The following is a 15989-nucleotide window of genomic DNA, read 5'->3' on the forward strand; positions in this document are numbered from 1 at the left end:
CTGTGAAGATTGCAAGTAATTGAATATTTTGATCAAGGTTTCTTGTGGGAGTGGTATAAATAAAACACTAGTAACCGGCAATATACTGATCAAAAATCCTTTACAAAAATTGAAAATATGCAATGTAGAAAACATTGAATGCCTTTTGTTCACAGCTAAAAAATATATTTTGCAATTAAATTTTAAGAATAGATAGAGATTGTTTGAATACTCAGTTGGAAAACCTGAATTCTTGGAAATCAGAAACCATGTCCTTCACATGTTAGAGTTCAGTTAAAATTTTCAAATGAAATTTAGATTTCACTTTTCAATGTTAGCAAATTGGTTGGATTCATGGAAGCTGGGAACAAAACTTGCTTTAAACCCACACAGAAAAATGTTAAAGTCAATATGACTGAGAAAAATCTGAGTTCTGAGGAAAGGTTCCTGATGCGAAAAGTTAACACGTTACTTTTTCTGCAGATATTTTTCTTGACTGCCTGAGCTCTAGCAGTTCTGTTTTTGTGACTGAGAAGAATAAGTTTTCACTAAACAAATAGCTGGCCAGGTGCCACAATATTCCATCTCAAAATATATTCACTGTAATTGAGCCAGAATGACGTGTATCTAAATTGCTAGACAGTTAACTATAATGGACACAATATGATAATGAATGAAAATAAATACTGAAAGTACTTTCTTGTTGGCAATGATTTAGGTAAATGATCATTACTTTTTTTGTTTTTCCAATTATGGAATGAGAGCCATGTTGACAACATAAGCATTTAATTTCAATATTTAATTATCCTTGAAGGTGCTCTACATGAAGTTTGGCAGCTCTAGCAAACAGTTATGTTAAATTCAAAGTTGAAAGTAAATTTATTATCAAAGTATATGTATGTTATTGAATACTACCTTGAGATTCATTTTCTTGTAGGCATTCACAGTAGAACAAAGAAGTACAATGAAAAACTACACACTAACAAAGACTGACAAATTGTGCAAATACAAAAAGAAACAAGTAAAAATAAATGAATAGATAGATAAATACTGAGAGCATGAATTGTAGAGTCCTTGAAAGTGAGTCCAAAGTTTGTATTCAATGATCAGTTGAGTGTTGTAGTGAGTGAAGATGTCCACTGGTTCAGGAGCCTGATGGTTGAAAGGAAATAACTGTTCCTGATCTTGGTGGTATAGGACCCAAGGCTCCTATACCTTCTTCCTGGTAGTAGCAGCGAGAAGAGAACATGGCTTTAATGTGGGGGTCCTTGATGATGGTTGCTTCTTTCTTGAGGCAATGCTCTGTGTAGATGTGCTTAATGGCGGGGAGGGTTTTTCCTGTGATTAACTGGGCTGTATCCACCACTGTTTGTAGGCTTTTGTGTTCTTAGGCACTGGTGTTTCCATACCAGACAGTGAAGCAACCAATCAGTATACTCTCCACTGTGCACTGATACAAGTCTGTCAGAGTTGTAGATGACATGGCAGATCTGCACAAACTTCTAATAAAGTAGAGATACTATTGTGCTTTCTTTGAAATGGCATTTACATTCTGGTCCCAGGACGGATCTTCTGATATGATACCACCCAGGAATTTGAGGTTACTGAAACTCTCCATCTCTGATCTGCAAATATACACTGACTCGTAGAGCCCCTATTTCTTCTTCCTGTAATTAATAATCAGAGTTGAGTGATAGTTTGTTGTGATAGCTTGTTGTGATAGCTTGTTGTGATAGCACCACTCAACCAGATTTTAATTTTCTCTTCTGTATGCCTTTCATTCAGACAACAATAGTGGTGTCTTCAGCGAACTCGAATATAGCATTGGTGTGAAGTGAGTAGAGCAGGGGGCTAAGCACACAGCCTTGTGTTGCATGTTCTGATGGTGATTGTGGAGGAGGTATTGTTGCCAATATGTACTGACTGTGGTCTGCAGGTGGGGGAAATCAAGGATCCAGTTACACAGTGAGGTATTTGACGCCTAAACTTGGAGCTTATTGATTACTTTTGCAGGGATGATAATGTTAATTGCTGAGCTGCAGTCAATGAAGAGCATCCTGATGTATGTGTCTTCACTGTCCAGACGTTCCAGACCTTAGTGGATGAGTTAGGTGGCAAGTTTCAAGATTTAGATCTTGTGGCAGCAAAGAATGGTCATATATTTCCAACATAGGATAAAAGGTAATTTAGGGAGAAATATGCTTGTGGTGACATTTCTATGTACTTGGTATGCTTGGCCTCTTTGCTGGTATAATTCATGGGCTTGGAAGTGCAAGCAAGATAGTCTTGCTAAGTAATAACAATACATTTCACAGATGATACATTCTGTGGGCATAATTTTCCATTAATGGAGAAAATGAATGCTTAGGTGGTGAATAGTAGGTCTTTTGCTTACTGTTACATGGTATTGAACTACTCGTTTGTTGTTGGGACTGCAGTCATCCAGGTACTCTATGAAGCTTGTGCCTTGCAGGTGGTGGAAAGGCTTTGGGAAGTCAGAAGCAGAGCTTTCACAATTTATTCAGCATCTGACTTGTTCTTGTAACCATGATACCTACCTGGCTGATCCATTTGGTGACTCACAGGATGTTATGGGAGCTTTGATGATGGTATTACTGTTTAATGTTAAGGGTTTTTGATTAAACTATTTTTAGAGATGGTTATTCTTTGGCATTTAGATGGTGTGAATTTTATCTGCCACTTCCCAGCACATGCTTCTGTGCTCTCTGGGTCTTCTTTCATGATCCGAATAGTTGCAAATCGAATTACATATTTTGAAATCATCTGCAAACATCCCTTTTCTAATGTTTTGGTAGAAGGAAGATCATTGAAACAGTCCTTGAGAATATTTGCACTACGAACACTGCCTCATGCAAGTTCTCTAGTGAGGTCCTGGATTTTAGATCCAAAACTGGATTATTTTCCATTTGAAGCTTATATACTGAGTTTTACAATGATGTTACTTTTAATCAGTTGCTACCTTGATTGTTACCTCTTGTCTCATCTTTGGAATTTTACCAATTTTAGACCAAGCCTGCAATGAGATCTGGAATACCAAAACCTAAACACATGTTGGTGAGCAGGGTTATTGAAGAGCATCTTTTGATGTTATTCTCAACTTATCCCATCACTATGCTGCTGATTGAGAATAGATAGATTCACTCATAGTCATATAAGCATGGAATGAGCCCTTTAGTGCAACTGGTCTTTTCCAACCAAGATGCCCATCCAAGCTTGTCCCATTTGTCAGTGTTTAGCTCATAACTTCTAACCTTTCCAGTCCATGTAACTGTCCCAACTGTCTTTTAATATTGTGTCTGTCTCAACCACTTCCTCCAGCAGCTGATTCCAAAAAAAGAAAGAAGAAAAAGTTGACCCTCAGTTTCCTCTTATATCTTTCCTCTCTCACCGTAAACCAAAGTACTCTAGTTTTTGATATCCCAATTCTTGAAAAAGACTGAATGCATTCACCCTATTTATGCCCTTCATGATGTTATACACCTACAAGATCAATTGTAGTCTTTTTATGTTCTAAGGAATAAAGTCTGTCCACCCGCTTCATATAACTGAGTCCCTCAGGTACTTGGCAGCATCCTTGCAAATATAGTCTGCAGTCCTTTCAGTTTAATAATATTTTTCATAAAGTAAGGCAACCAAACTGAAGACAATACTCTTAAGTGTGGCCTCACCAGTATCCTGTATAACCTCCCAAGTTTTACACTCATTGTCCTGACTTATGCAGGCCAGCATGCCATAAGCCTTCTTCACTACCTTGCCTATCTATGACTCCACTTTCGATGTGCTACGTACTTGCACTCCAATGTCCCTCTATTCTACAATGCTCCCTAGGGTTCTGCTGTTCACTGTAGAAATCCTACCTGAATTTGCCTTTCTAAAATGCCACATCTTGCACTTATTCATTTGCCATTTCTAAGCCCATTTACTCAATTGATCAAGATCCCCCTGTAATTTTTGATGGCCATCTTCATTGCCAACTATACCACCTATTTTAGTGTTTCACTGCAAACTTACTAACCATACTTTGTGCTTTCTTATCCAAATTGATGATATAAAAAACAAACCACAATTGGCCCAGCACCAAGCCCCAAGGCACACCCCTTATCATGGGCCTCCAGTCCAAGAAAAAACTACTTCTTTCTACCATCAAGCCAACTGTCTATCCAATTAGCCAGCTCTCCCCGTGATCTAAACGTCCAGAGCAGTCTGCCTTGTGGAACCTTATCTAAGGCCTCACTTGTCCATATATGAGATCTGCTGCAGTGCCCTCATTAGCTTTTTGGTCAACTCATATTCGTAAGAATCATCTCCCATGCACAAAGCCATATTGGCTATGCATAATACCCATGCTGCCTTCTTTTTCCTGGCCAGGCCCCTCAATATCCCTTGTCATCCAGAGTTCTTCACTCCTACCAGCTTTGCCCTTCACTCTCACAGGAACATGCAGACCTTGAGCTCTCACCTCCCACTTGCTTGTGATCCCTTTGCCCACAATCAATCTTTGCCAGCTCCTGTCTCATACTGTCAAAATTTACCTTGCCAAAATTGAACCTGTAGATCAATTCTGTCCCTTTACGTAACTATTTTAAAGCTAATGCAATTATGGCACTAGCCCCAAAGTACTTCCACCACTGTGACCTCATTCACCTACTGGCAGGTTTGCCTTGTGAGGAGAAACTGAGTTGACAGGAACTGTATTCCCTAGAGTTTAGAAGAATAAGAGACCATCTATAAGAAGCTTATAGGCTAGGCGCTCAGAGAACACTTTCCCTAACTTAGAAATCTAGGACCTGGAGAGGATGCTTGAAAATAAGGAGCAGAATGTTTAGGACTAAGATGAAAAGAAATGTCTTTATTTATTAGTTAAGTAATTGAATTCATTTAAAATAAAGATCAGTAGATTTCTGGATGATAAGGGTTCAAGTAATATTGCAATAGTGATGAAGTAGAAGATCAGACATGATAAATGTTGAAACTGTTTTAAGAGCATGATAGATTACAGCTACTCCCAACTCTGCTGTTTTTATTGCTATGTTTTGCATGAAATTATATGGCAAAATATGTTCAGACCAACTTTTTTATCCTGTGTACTTTCTTTCCTGGACTGAAGTGGGGTAATTACTTGTGCAAGATTGCACAGATTCTTATTTTGATTGTTTTTGACTAGAATAACTTATTCAAAAGTATAGTTTTATGAGTTATAAATTTGATTTAAAGGGTAAATTAATTTTGCATTACCTTAAATATAAAAGCATTGAACTTCATATTGGAGAGTTTTTTTTAGCGTGTTGCACCAGACAGTCAGCCATTCTTGTCTGGCGTGTGGTGTTAGGATTGGTCTCCTTTCGGATTAACCGGGTCACGATATGAACGTTCCTGACTCGACCCCTTTTTTTTTTTATGAGGCCGAGTAGCTAGCTCGACGCTCAACCTGGCACAGGTGGAAAGCGTGCTCGGGTGGTGGCCTGACTTGGATTCGAACTCGGGAGCCTTCGCTCCGGAGTCGGGCGCTGATGCCATTGCGCCACCAGCTGGTGCAATGGAGAGTTAAATTAGGTCACTGTTAAATAACTGTGCCTGGAGATCAATAGCACAATAAAGAAATGGCTGTAACATCAAATGAAAATCCTAGTAGAAAGGATTTATAAACTTAGCATTAAGAAGAAGATAAGTTTACTTGGTTTTATTCTTCCTTAAATCTGGCATTTGAATTTTGAGCAATTAAAATTAAGAAGGTGTAGCTCTATGCTGCATGAGGCCTTTCCTTAAATATCTGCTTATTATCTTATGGTCTTTGTCCATGTCTTTGTGTGTTTATCATATTAGATGATGATGTATTCATTGGAAAGCTTCCTTTATTTGAGAAACGCAGTGAGACACCTGCAGGTACAGTACTTGGTGAAAGGCTGGAACCAGTTCTTGCTTTTTTTAATTATGTTTTCAGTTGTGAACGGTCCTTTTGTTCTTTCCAACCATGGTAGTTTTTTTTAAGGTGAATAGATATAAATCTAGATGCAAATATTACACTTTCAACAATTATACATAAGGTGAATGTATTGAAACACTCATGGTTGGTTATGCCAATTATGCTGTACTGTTTTAAAACATTCTCTCATGAAAAGTTCACGTAAATCCAAAGAAGTTCTTTTAAATGCAAGAACATAGGTTCATAAATTTTTAGTTAAAGCTAAAGCAAGCCAGTCTAGTCAGTAATGAGTATTTTTAGGTTATAATTTTAGTATGTAATATCATAAAGGCCAAATATCTGCTGTTATGTTTATGGTTTGATAATTTGGATGGTGGAATGTAATAAAGGGAAAATAATGAATCTTTGATAATAATGTCAAACACTGGCAAAGATTTAATCTATTATCATATTGGGACAATTCCAAAGAGAATGATCATATTTAGGATAAACAGAAGAGATTCTCAGATGCTGGAAATCCAGAGTAACATACAGTTGCAAGAAAAAGTTTGTGAACCCTTTGCAATTAATTACTCGTAAAATGTGGTTTGATCTTCATCTGAATCACAATCGGCCTAAAGTAATAACACAAACGATTGTACTTTTTCTTGACAATACTGAGTACCTTCACAATAATGAATACACGATATAAACAATCACAGTCTAGGTTCAAAAAGGTATGTGAACCTCTGGGGTAATGCCATGTACAAAAGCTATTTGGTGTCAGGTGTTCCAATCAATGAGTTGAAATTGGAGGCTTGGGTTGTAGAGGTACCCTGCCCTATTTAAAAAAAAAAAGACACACCAAGTCAGGTTACTGACAGAGCCTGCTTTTCTCAAGAAAGATCTGTTTATGTGCACTCGGCCTTGATCAAATCAACTTTCAGAGGACCTTAGAAGAATTGTAGAGATGCATGAAACTGGAAAAGGCTACAAGAGCATTTCTAAAGATCTGAGTGTTCATCAATCCACAGTCAGAGAAATTGTCTACAAATGGAGGAAATTCAGTACTGTTGTTACTCTTCTTAGGAGTGGACATCCTGCAAAGATCACACCAAGATCACAACATGCAATGCTGAAGAATCCAAGGCAACAGCAAAAAACCTGCAGAAGTCTCTAGAACTTGCTAAAGTCTCCGTTAATGTATCCAGTATAAGAAAAACAATGAACAAGGTTGGTGCTCGTGGAAGGACAGCATGGAGGAAACCACTACTGTCCAAAAAAAACATTGCTGCATGTCTCAAGTTTGCAAAAGACCACCTGGATGTTCCACAATACTTCTGGAACAATCTTATGTGGACAGATGGGACAAGAGTTGAACTTTTTGACAGAAATGCACACTGCTATATTTGGAGGAAAAAGGGCACTGCACACCAACACCAAAACCTCATCCTAACTGTAAAGCATGGTGGAAGGAGCACCATGGTTTGGGGCTGCTTTGCTGCCTCAAGGCCTGGACAACTTGCAGTTGTTGAGGGAACAATGAATTCAAAACTGTATCAAGACATTTTACAGGAGAATATCAGGGTAGCAGTCTGTCACCTGAATATTAATAGAAGTTGGATGATGCAGCAAGACAATGATCCAAAACACGAGTAAATCAAAACAGAATAGTTTAAAAAGAAGAAAATTTGTGCTTTGGAATGGCCAAGTCGGAGTCCAGACCTTAACCCAATTGAGATGCTGTTGCATGATCTGAAGAGGGCTGTTCATGCAAGTTATCCCAGAAATATCGATGAACTGAAACACTTCTGTATGGAGGAATAGTCTAAAATCCCTCCTCGCCATTGTGCAAATCTGATCAGTAGCTACAGGAAATGTTTGATGGAGGTTAATGCTGCCAAAAGAGGTTCTACCAGTTATTAAATAAAAGGGTTCACATACTTTATTCCAGCCTGGACTGTGAATGATTAAACAATGTGTTCAATATAGACATGAAAAGTACAATTATGTGTATGTTATTAGTTTAGGTAGGCTGTGTTTGTCTATTATTGTGACTTAGATGAAGATCAGACCACATTTTATGAGTAATACAGAAAACTAGATAATTACAGAAGGTCCACAAACTTTTTCTTGCAATTATATAATAATTAGGATATTTGACCCCAATATCACTTTATTCTCAGAATCAGATTCAGCAACAGCTCAATTTTTGGAGGGCTCAAAGTAGTTCCAAATGCATTTCAGAAATTTCTCTCATTTATTCTCACTCTTAACATTACTTCAATCAATATTTGGGCTGTTGAAGATTTTGTTATTGTCTTCAAGACTGGGCAACATTGGCGAAGTGAGCATTTATTATCCAAACCTAATTGCTTTTGAGTTGCCTTCTCAACACCTATGCCCACAAAGCTATTTCCTCTACCTGCTACTCAATCTCTATACACTCCAGACGGTCTGGCCAGATTCTGCTCTAACTCCATCTACCAGTTTGCATATGATCCCACTGTCATGGGCTGAATCCCAAATAATGATGAGTGGGACTACAGGCTGGAAATAGAGAGCTTGATGTCATGACAACAACCTCGTCAGCAAAACAAAGGAGCTGGTCATTTACTTCAGGAAATTGGGTGGTGCACACATTCCTGTTTACAACAGTGCTGAGGTCAAGAAAATTGAAAGCTTCAAGATTCTAGGAGTGAACATCACCAGAAGCTGGTATTGCTCCAGCCATGTAGATACCACGACAAAGAATGCCCACCAGTACCTCTACTTCCTCAGGCGCTTAAAGAAATATGGCATGTCCCTTTGACAAATTTTTATCAGCGCACCATAGAACACGTTCTATCCAAATGCACCACAACTTGCCTTGAGCACGACAACTGCCTGAGGCCACAAGAAACTGCAGAGAGTTGCGGATATAGCTCAGCACGGCATGGAAGCCAGTCTCCTTCCATAGATTGTCTACATTTCTTATTGCCTTAGTAAAATAGCCAACAATGTCACCCACCCCAGACATTCTCTCTTTTCCCCTCCCCCATATTGAGCAGAGGATACAAAAGCCTGAAGTACATATCTCCAGGATCGCGAATAGCTTCTTTCCCACATTTACAAGAATATCCTCATATGATGAGCTAGGTTCTTAGCCTCACAATTTATCTTGTTGTGGCCTTGCACTTTATTGTCTGCTGGCAGTGCACTTTCTCTGTAACTTTAACACATTGTTCTGCATTCTGTTATTGTTTTCACTTATATGACGTCAGTGCATTGTTGTGTAATGAAATGATCTGTATGGATGACATGCCAAACAGTTTTTCACTATATCTCAGTGTATGAGATAATAATAAACCTATTTGCGAAAGCATTTCAATCTCCTGGTGAAAGTTTTGCCACTGATTAATGTTAATGTGAAATGCCACAAGTTCAATTTATAATACCATAAGATATAGGAGCAGAATTAGGCCATTTGGCCCATCAAGTCTGCTCTGTCGTTTCATCATGGCTGATCCAATTTTCCTCTCAACCTCAATCTGCTGCCTTCTCCGCATATCCCTTCATGCCCTGACTAATCAAGAATCTATCAACCTCTGCCTTAAATATACATAAAGATTTGGCCTCCACAGCTGTCTGTGGCAAAGAATTCCACAGATTCAGTACTCTCTGGCTAAAGAAATTCCTCCTCGTCTCTGTTCTAAAAGGATGCCCCTCTATTCTGAGGCTGTGCTCTCTGGTCTTAGACTCTGCCGCCAAAGAAAACATCCTCTCCACATCCACTCTATCAAGGCCTTTCACCATTTGGTAGGTTTCAATGAAGTCATCCTTCATTCTTTTGAATTCTAGTGAATACAGGCCCAGAGATATAAGATGCTCTTCATATGACAAGCCATTCAATCCTGGAATCATTTTCGTGAATCTCCTTAGAACACTCCAGTTTCAGCACATCCTTTCTAAGATAAGGGGCCCAAACCTGATCACAATACTCCAAGTGAGGCCTCACCAGTGCTTTATAAAATTTCAATATTAAATCCTCGCTTTTATACTCTAGTCCTCTTGAAATGAATGCTAACATTGCATTTGCTTTGCTCACCACAGACTCAACCTCCAAATTAACCTTTAGGGAATCCTGTGCAAGAACTCCCAAATTTTTTGTATTTTCTTTCCATTTAGAAAGTAATCAACCCTTTCATTTCTTCTACCAAAGTGTAGGACCATACTTCCTGACAGTGTATTCCATCTGAAATGTCTTTGCCCATTCTTCTAATCTGTCTTAAGTTTTTCTGTAGCCTCTCTACTTCCTCAAAACTACCTGCAAACCTATCCACCTATCTTCATGTCCTCTGCAAACTTTGCAACAAAGCCATCAATTCCATAATCCAAATCGTTGACATAGACCATAAAAAGAATCAGTCCCAACACAGACCCCTGGGGAACACCACTTGTCACTTGCAGCCAGTTAGAAATGGCTCCCTTTATTCCCACTATTTGCCTCTTGCCAATCAGCCACTGCTTTATCCATGCTAGAATCTTTCCTGTAATACCATGGACTTGTAGTTTGTTAAGCAGTCTCATGTGTGGCATATGATTTATTGGCCAGGTGGCTTCGGTCGTAGTGAGGACTAAACCTCAAGCCACTGTAACACACATAAAAGTTGCTGGTGAACGCAGCAGGCCAGGCAGCGTCTATAGGAAGAGGTACAGTCGATGTTTCAGGCTGAGACCCTTCATCAGGACTAACTGAAAGAAGAGCTAGTAAGAGATTTGAAAGTGGGAGGGGGAAGGGGGAGATCCAAAATGATAGGAGAAGACAGGAGAGGGAGGGATTGAGCCAAGAGCTGGACAGGTGATTGGCAAAAGGGATATGAGAGAATCATGGGACGGGAGGACTAGGGAGAAAGAAAGGGGTGGGGGAAGCCCAGAGGATGGGCAATAATGGATGGGGTGCGAGGGGGAGGTGGGGCATTAGCGGAAGTTTGAGAAGTCAATGTTCATGCCATCAGGTTGGAGGCTACCCAGACGGAATATAAGGTGGTGGTCCTCCAGCCTGAGTGTGGCTTCGTCTTTACAGTAGAGAAGGCCGTGGATAGACATATCAGAATGGGAATGGGACATGGAATTAAAATGTGTGGCCACTGGGAGATCCTGCTTTCTCTGGCAGACAGAGCGTAGGTGTTCAGTGAAATGGTCTCCCAGTCTGCATCAGGTCTCGCCAATATATAGAAGGCTGCATCAGGAGCACCGGATGCAGTATATCACCCCAGCTGACTCACAGGTGAAGTGTCCCCTCACCTGGAAGGACTGTCTGGGGCCCTGAATGGTAGTGAGGGAGGAAGTGTAAGGGCATGTGTAGCTCTTGTTCCGCTTACAAGGATAAGTGCCGGGAGGGAGCTCGGTGGGGAGGGATTGGGGGGCCGGGGGGAAACGAATGTAGACAAGCCACTGTGTTGCTTGTCTACAGCCACCAGGAGAAACGGGGGCAGTGTGGTGTGGCATCCAGGCTGGAGTCGGTGCCCCCCCCCCGCACTAGTGTTCACTCGATAGAAGACAAGCAAGCCGTATTGTCAACTGCAGATCTTGGCGGTATTTATATATATATATACACACACACACACACACACACACACACACCTTGACCCCAGAGTAACGCTGTCTCATTTGGCTGTATTCATGAGTATGGTTGAATAACAATTAAACTTGAACAGAATTGAATTGATCTTTGGATAGAGATTTCCAAGATTTTGACTCAGCAAAACTGAAGGACAGGAGACATATTTCTTAATCAGGATATTGTGAATCTCGGAGGGGTACCTGCACTGATCATATTTCCTTTCAACTTCTGCCTCGTCTATCTGGAGTAGCTTAGATAAGTAACTGTGCTATATACTTTTTAGATGGTGCACACTCAGCAACCACCCTGATCCTATAAGAGAGGGAAAGAAACTTTAGGGAGGTTGAATGATGTGCCTGTCGGGCAGACTCTTCTATCCTGAATTGTGCAGAGCTACTTGAGAGCTGTCAGAGCTGCACTTCTGACTTGTCTTGTAGTTGGTGGAAAGGCTTTGGCTGTGGTGGATATTTCTGAAATCATCACTGAGATGATTCAAGATTGTTTAATGTCAAAGGTAAAGGAGAGCGAAATAATTGTTGCTCTGTATCCAATGTAGTGCAAAATAACACAATATGATAAAGAATACAAAAATAATTTTAAAAAACACAATAAATATAAATACATAACCTATACATAGATTGAATTTATGTCCATGAAGTGACACTCGGCACAGGAGTGTCTGCACATAAGGTGACTGACTGGAAATGATAAAGTAGTGGTAGTTGGGGGTATGGAGAGGTGGGCTAGGGTGTGGAGGTGTTGATCAGCCTTACTGCTTGGGGAAAGTAACTGTTTTTGAGTGTATTGGTGCTGGTGTGGATGCTACGTAGCCTTCTTCCTGATGGGAGTGGGGTAAATAGTCCATGAATAGGGTGGGTGGGATTCTTCATGATGCTACTGGTAAGCACCTTTCTGTGTATACAGGGTATTTTCTTGATGGTGGTTAGGCTGGTGCAGGTGATACACTGGGCAATTTTGATTACCCGTTGTAGAGCTTTCCTGTCTGCCACAGTGCAATTTCCACATCATACAGTGATGCAGCTTGTTTGGATGCTCTGTACTGCACATCTGTAGAATAACATAAATATTGAATTGAATTGACTTTATTTCTTACATCCTTCACATACATGAGTAGTAAAAATCTTTACGTTACATCTCTGTATAAATGTGCAATGTGTAATTTGTAATAAATAGTATGTACAACAGGACAGTCAATACAGCATAGAAATACAATTGTATCAGTGTAAATTTATCAGTCTGATGGCCTGGTGGAAGAACCTGTTCCGGAGCCTGTTTGTCCTGGCTTTAATGCTGTGGTCCTGTTTCCCGGATGGTAGCAGCCAGAACAGTTTGTGGTTGGGGTGATTCAGGTCCCCAATGATTCCTCGGGCTCTTTTTACGCACTTGTCCCTGTAAATGTCCTGAATAGTGGGATGTTCACATCTACAGATGCACTGGGCTGTCCACACCATTCTCTGCAGAGTCCTATGATTGAGGGAAGTACAGTTCCCATATCAGGCAGTGATGCAGCCAGTCAGGATGCTCTCAATTGTGCCCCTGTAGAAAGTCCTTAGGATTTGGGAACTCATGCCAAACTTCTTCAACCGTCTGAGGTGAAAGAGGTGCTGTTGTGCTTTTTTTTTAAACCACATAGCCGGTACGTACAGACCATGTGAGATCCTTGGTGATGTGCATGCCGAGGAACTTAAAGCTGTTCAGCTTCTCAACCTCAGATCCATTGATGTCAATAGGGATTAGCCTGTCTCCCATTCCTCTTGTAATCCACAACCAGCTCCTTTGTTTTTGTGGCATTGAGGGAGAGGTTGTTTTCTTGACAACACTATGTCAGGGTGATGACTTCTTCTCTGTAGGCTGCCTCATTATTAATTGAGATTAGGCAAATTAATGTAGTATCATCAGCAAATATAATTAGCAGATTGGAGCTCTGGGTGGTGACACAGTTATGGGTATACAGAGAGTAAAGGAGGGGGCTTAGGACATAGCCCTGAGGGGCTCCTGTGTTGAGGGTCAGAGAGGCAGAGGTGAGGGAGCCCACTCTTACCACCTGCCAGTGATCTGACAGGAGGCCCAGGATCCAGCTGCACAAGGCAGGGTGAAGGCCGAGGTCAAGCCTGGAGGGAACTGTGGTGTTGAATGCTGAACTTTAATCCAAGAACAGCATTTTCATGTAAGCAACCTTCTTCACCAGATATGTAAGGACAGTATGTAGAGCAGTGGCTAATGCATCGTCTGTTGATTGGTTGTGTCAGTATGCGAATCGTAGGGGGTCCATTTTGGGTGGTAGCAAGCTGCGGATGTAGTCCTTGACCAGCCTTTCAAAGCATTTGCTTATTATTGAGATGAGTGCGGCAGGACGACTTTATAGATGTAGAATATGGATGTGTATAGTCCAACTCTCTTCAGCCTTATTAGAAAGTAGAGGCATTGGTGAGCTTTCCTGATTGTGTAGAATGTGTTCTGAGGAATGATAAATTTGTCATTTATAATAGTGCTGATAACAGAAATATGAATTACCAGAAAGTTAAGGACCTGCAGAGCATTGGAAGTAGCATCAAGTGTAAAACAATATGATGGAAGATGTAATGTCTAAATTGAAATGATTCATTTCTAGGCTATCTTCTGTGCTATACGTGATTAAATAAAGTGATAGTTATTATTTAAAATGGCTCTTTAGTGCAGAATAGAATAGTAATTTAAAAATGAACATGACTTAATACTGAAGATTAACATTTTGGAAAGAATTACAGAATTTCTGTAGAATATTGTGAACGTTTAGCTATGAAATAAGCTGCAAAAGATTTTTTGACTCGTACTGTAAATTAATAGCCAAGAAGATGGAAGTCCTAGTTACCTTTTAATTAAAATGAAACAGAAAATGCTGAAAATACTCAGTAAGGTTAGGCAGCATCTGGAGAGAGTTATGTGTTTAATGTACATAAATAAGAAATATTTTTGATAGCTAATTCCAAAATTTTCTGTTACTTCGTCTTTGTAACATCTGCAGTGTTTTGCTTTTGGATTGTTTATCTTTTGTTGAATTAAGTTTATATTATGAACATTAGAGGAACAATTTACTGCAGTTCATGCCTTTATAAATTTAGACCTGTAGTATTTTACACTTGTTTGGCTATATGCTTGCACAGTGTAAGTGTATCAGTTTTACAATTCTAATCAAGGTAGATACTTTATTGATCCCAAAGGAAATTACAGTGTCACAGTAGCATTACAAGTGCACAGATATAAATATTAGAAGAGAAGTAAGAAAGAATGAAATTAAGTTACCTCAAACAGTCTAACAGGAGGGAGTCATCACATTCGTTCTGGGCAACTGCAGCTTCCCCTGTCATCTGTTGTGGGGGAATTCAAGGTGGCAAAATGCAGAGCCTTATTAAGCCTGAGAGATTCCAATGACGTCTTGGTAAAGCAAGCAGGTGTTACAACCAGATCTGGGCGCAAGTGGGCAGCCAACACAGCTGTGGAGGAGGCAGTGTGTTCTCTGAAGCTGCGAGATATCATCGGCAACCCCTGCGTCGGGCGGCAAGGCCTCGGCTCAGTTCACTTCCAGAAGTGGGGAAGCGCAAGCAAAAGGAACAGGCGAGACATGATACAGGCAGAAGTACGGATCCGTGAGGAAGAGAAGCGGATTTCAAAGGCAGTGGAACAAGGGTCCCAAGGTGCCTGGACAAAATGGGATCTGCCTAAGCGCAAGATCTCATGGGCAGAGTTATGGAGACTGGAGCCCTTCCATATTTCCTTCCTCTTGCGATCCGTGTATGACACCCTTCCTTCACCATTACATCTGTACACATAGGGGATGAGAGAGGACCCGTACTGTAAGCTCTGTGGTCAAAAGGGGACACTGGCTCATATACTGTCTGGGAGTAAAACAGCTCTAACTCAAGGACGGTATAGGTGGCGCCATGATAAGGTGCTTCTGGCTCTTGCTGACACACTAGAGCGGGAGAGATGCAAGAAGAGGATGGCTGGCACAGATTTGAGGAAGGCCATCACGTTCATCAAAGAGGAAGCTAGGCCTTTCGTAACCAAACAACCAAAGCCCAATCTGCTGCTAACGGCCCTTCCTGGGAGATGAGGGTCGATGTGGGAAGGAGGTTGCAGTTCCTGGATGTGGTGCACACAACCCTACACCCGGACATTGTACTGTGGTCAACCGAAGACAAGAAAATAATTCTGGTTGAGCTGACTGTGCCGTGGGAGGAGGGATGGAAAGAGGCCCATGAGGGAAAGGCCTTGAAGTACCAACCCTTAGTGCAGGAGTGTAAAGACAAGGGATGGCAGGCACGGTTTTTCCTTGTGGAGATCGGCTGCAGAGGTTTCCCAGCCAAATCAGCATGGCGGTTGTTGTCAGATCTGGGCCTGGACAAAAGGAGCAAAAAACAAGCAGCTCATAGGATGGGGGAAGAGGCAGAACGAGCCTCTTGTTGGATTTGGAGTAGGCGA

At 40.8% G+C, this 15989-nt stretch overlaps 1 protein-coding gene across 3 annotated transcripts in view; it reads left to right on the forward strand.

Moving 5' to 3' along the window:
- Positions 1-15989, forward strand: part of fcho2 (FCH and mu domain containing endocytic adaptor 2) — a 223789-nt gene that overhangs the window by 161386 nt on the left and 46414 nt on the right. The window lies entirely within an intron of this gene.

Source organism: Mobula hypostoma, chromosome 5 (genome assembly GCF_963921235.1).
Source record: "Mobula hypostoma chromosome 5, sMobHyp1.1, whole genome shotgun sequence".
NCBI lineage: Eukaryota > Metazoa > Chordata > Chondrichthyes > Myliobatiformes > Myliobatidae > Mobula > Mobula hypostoma.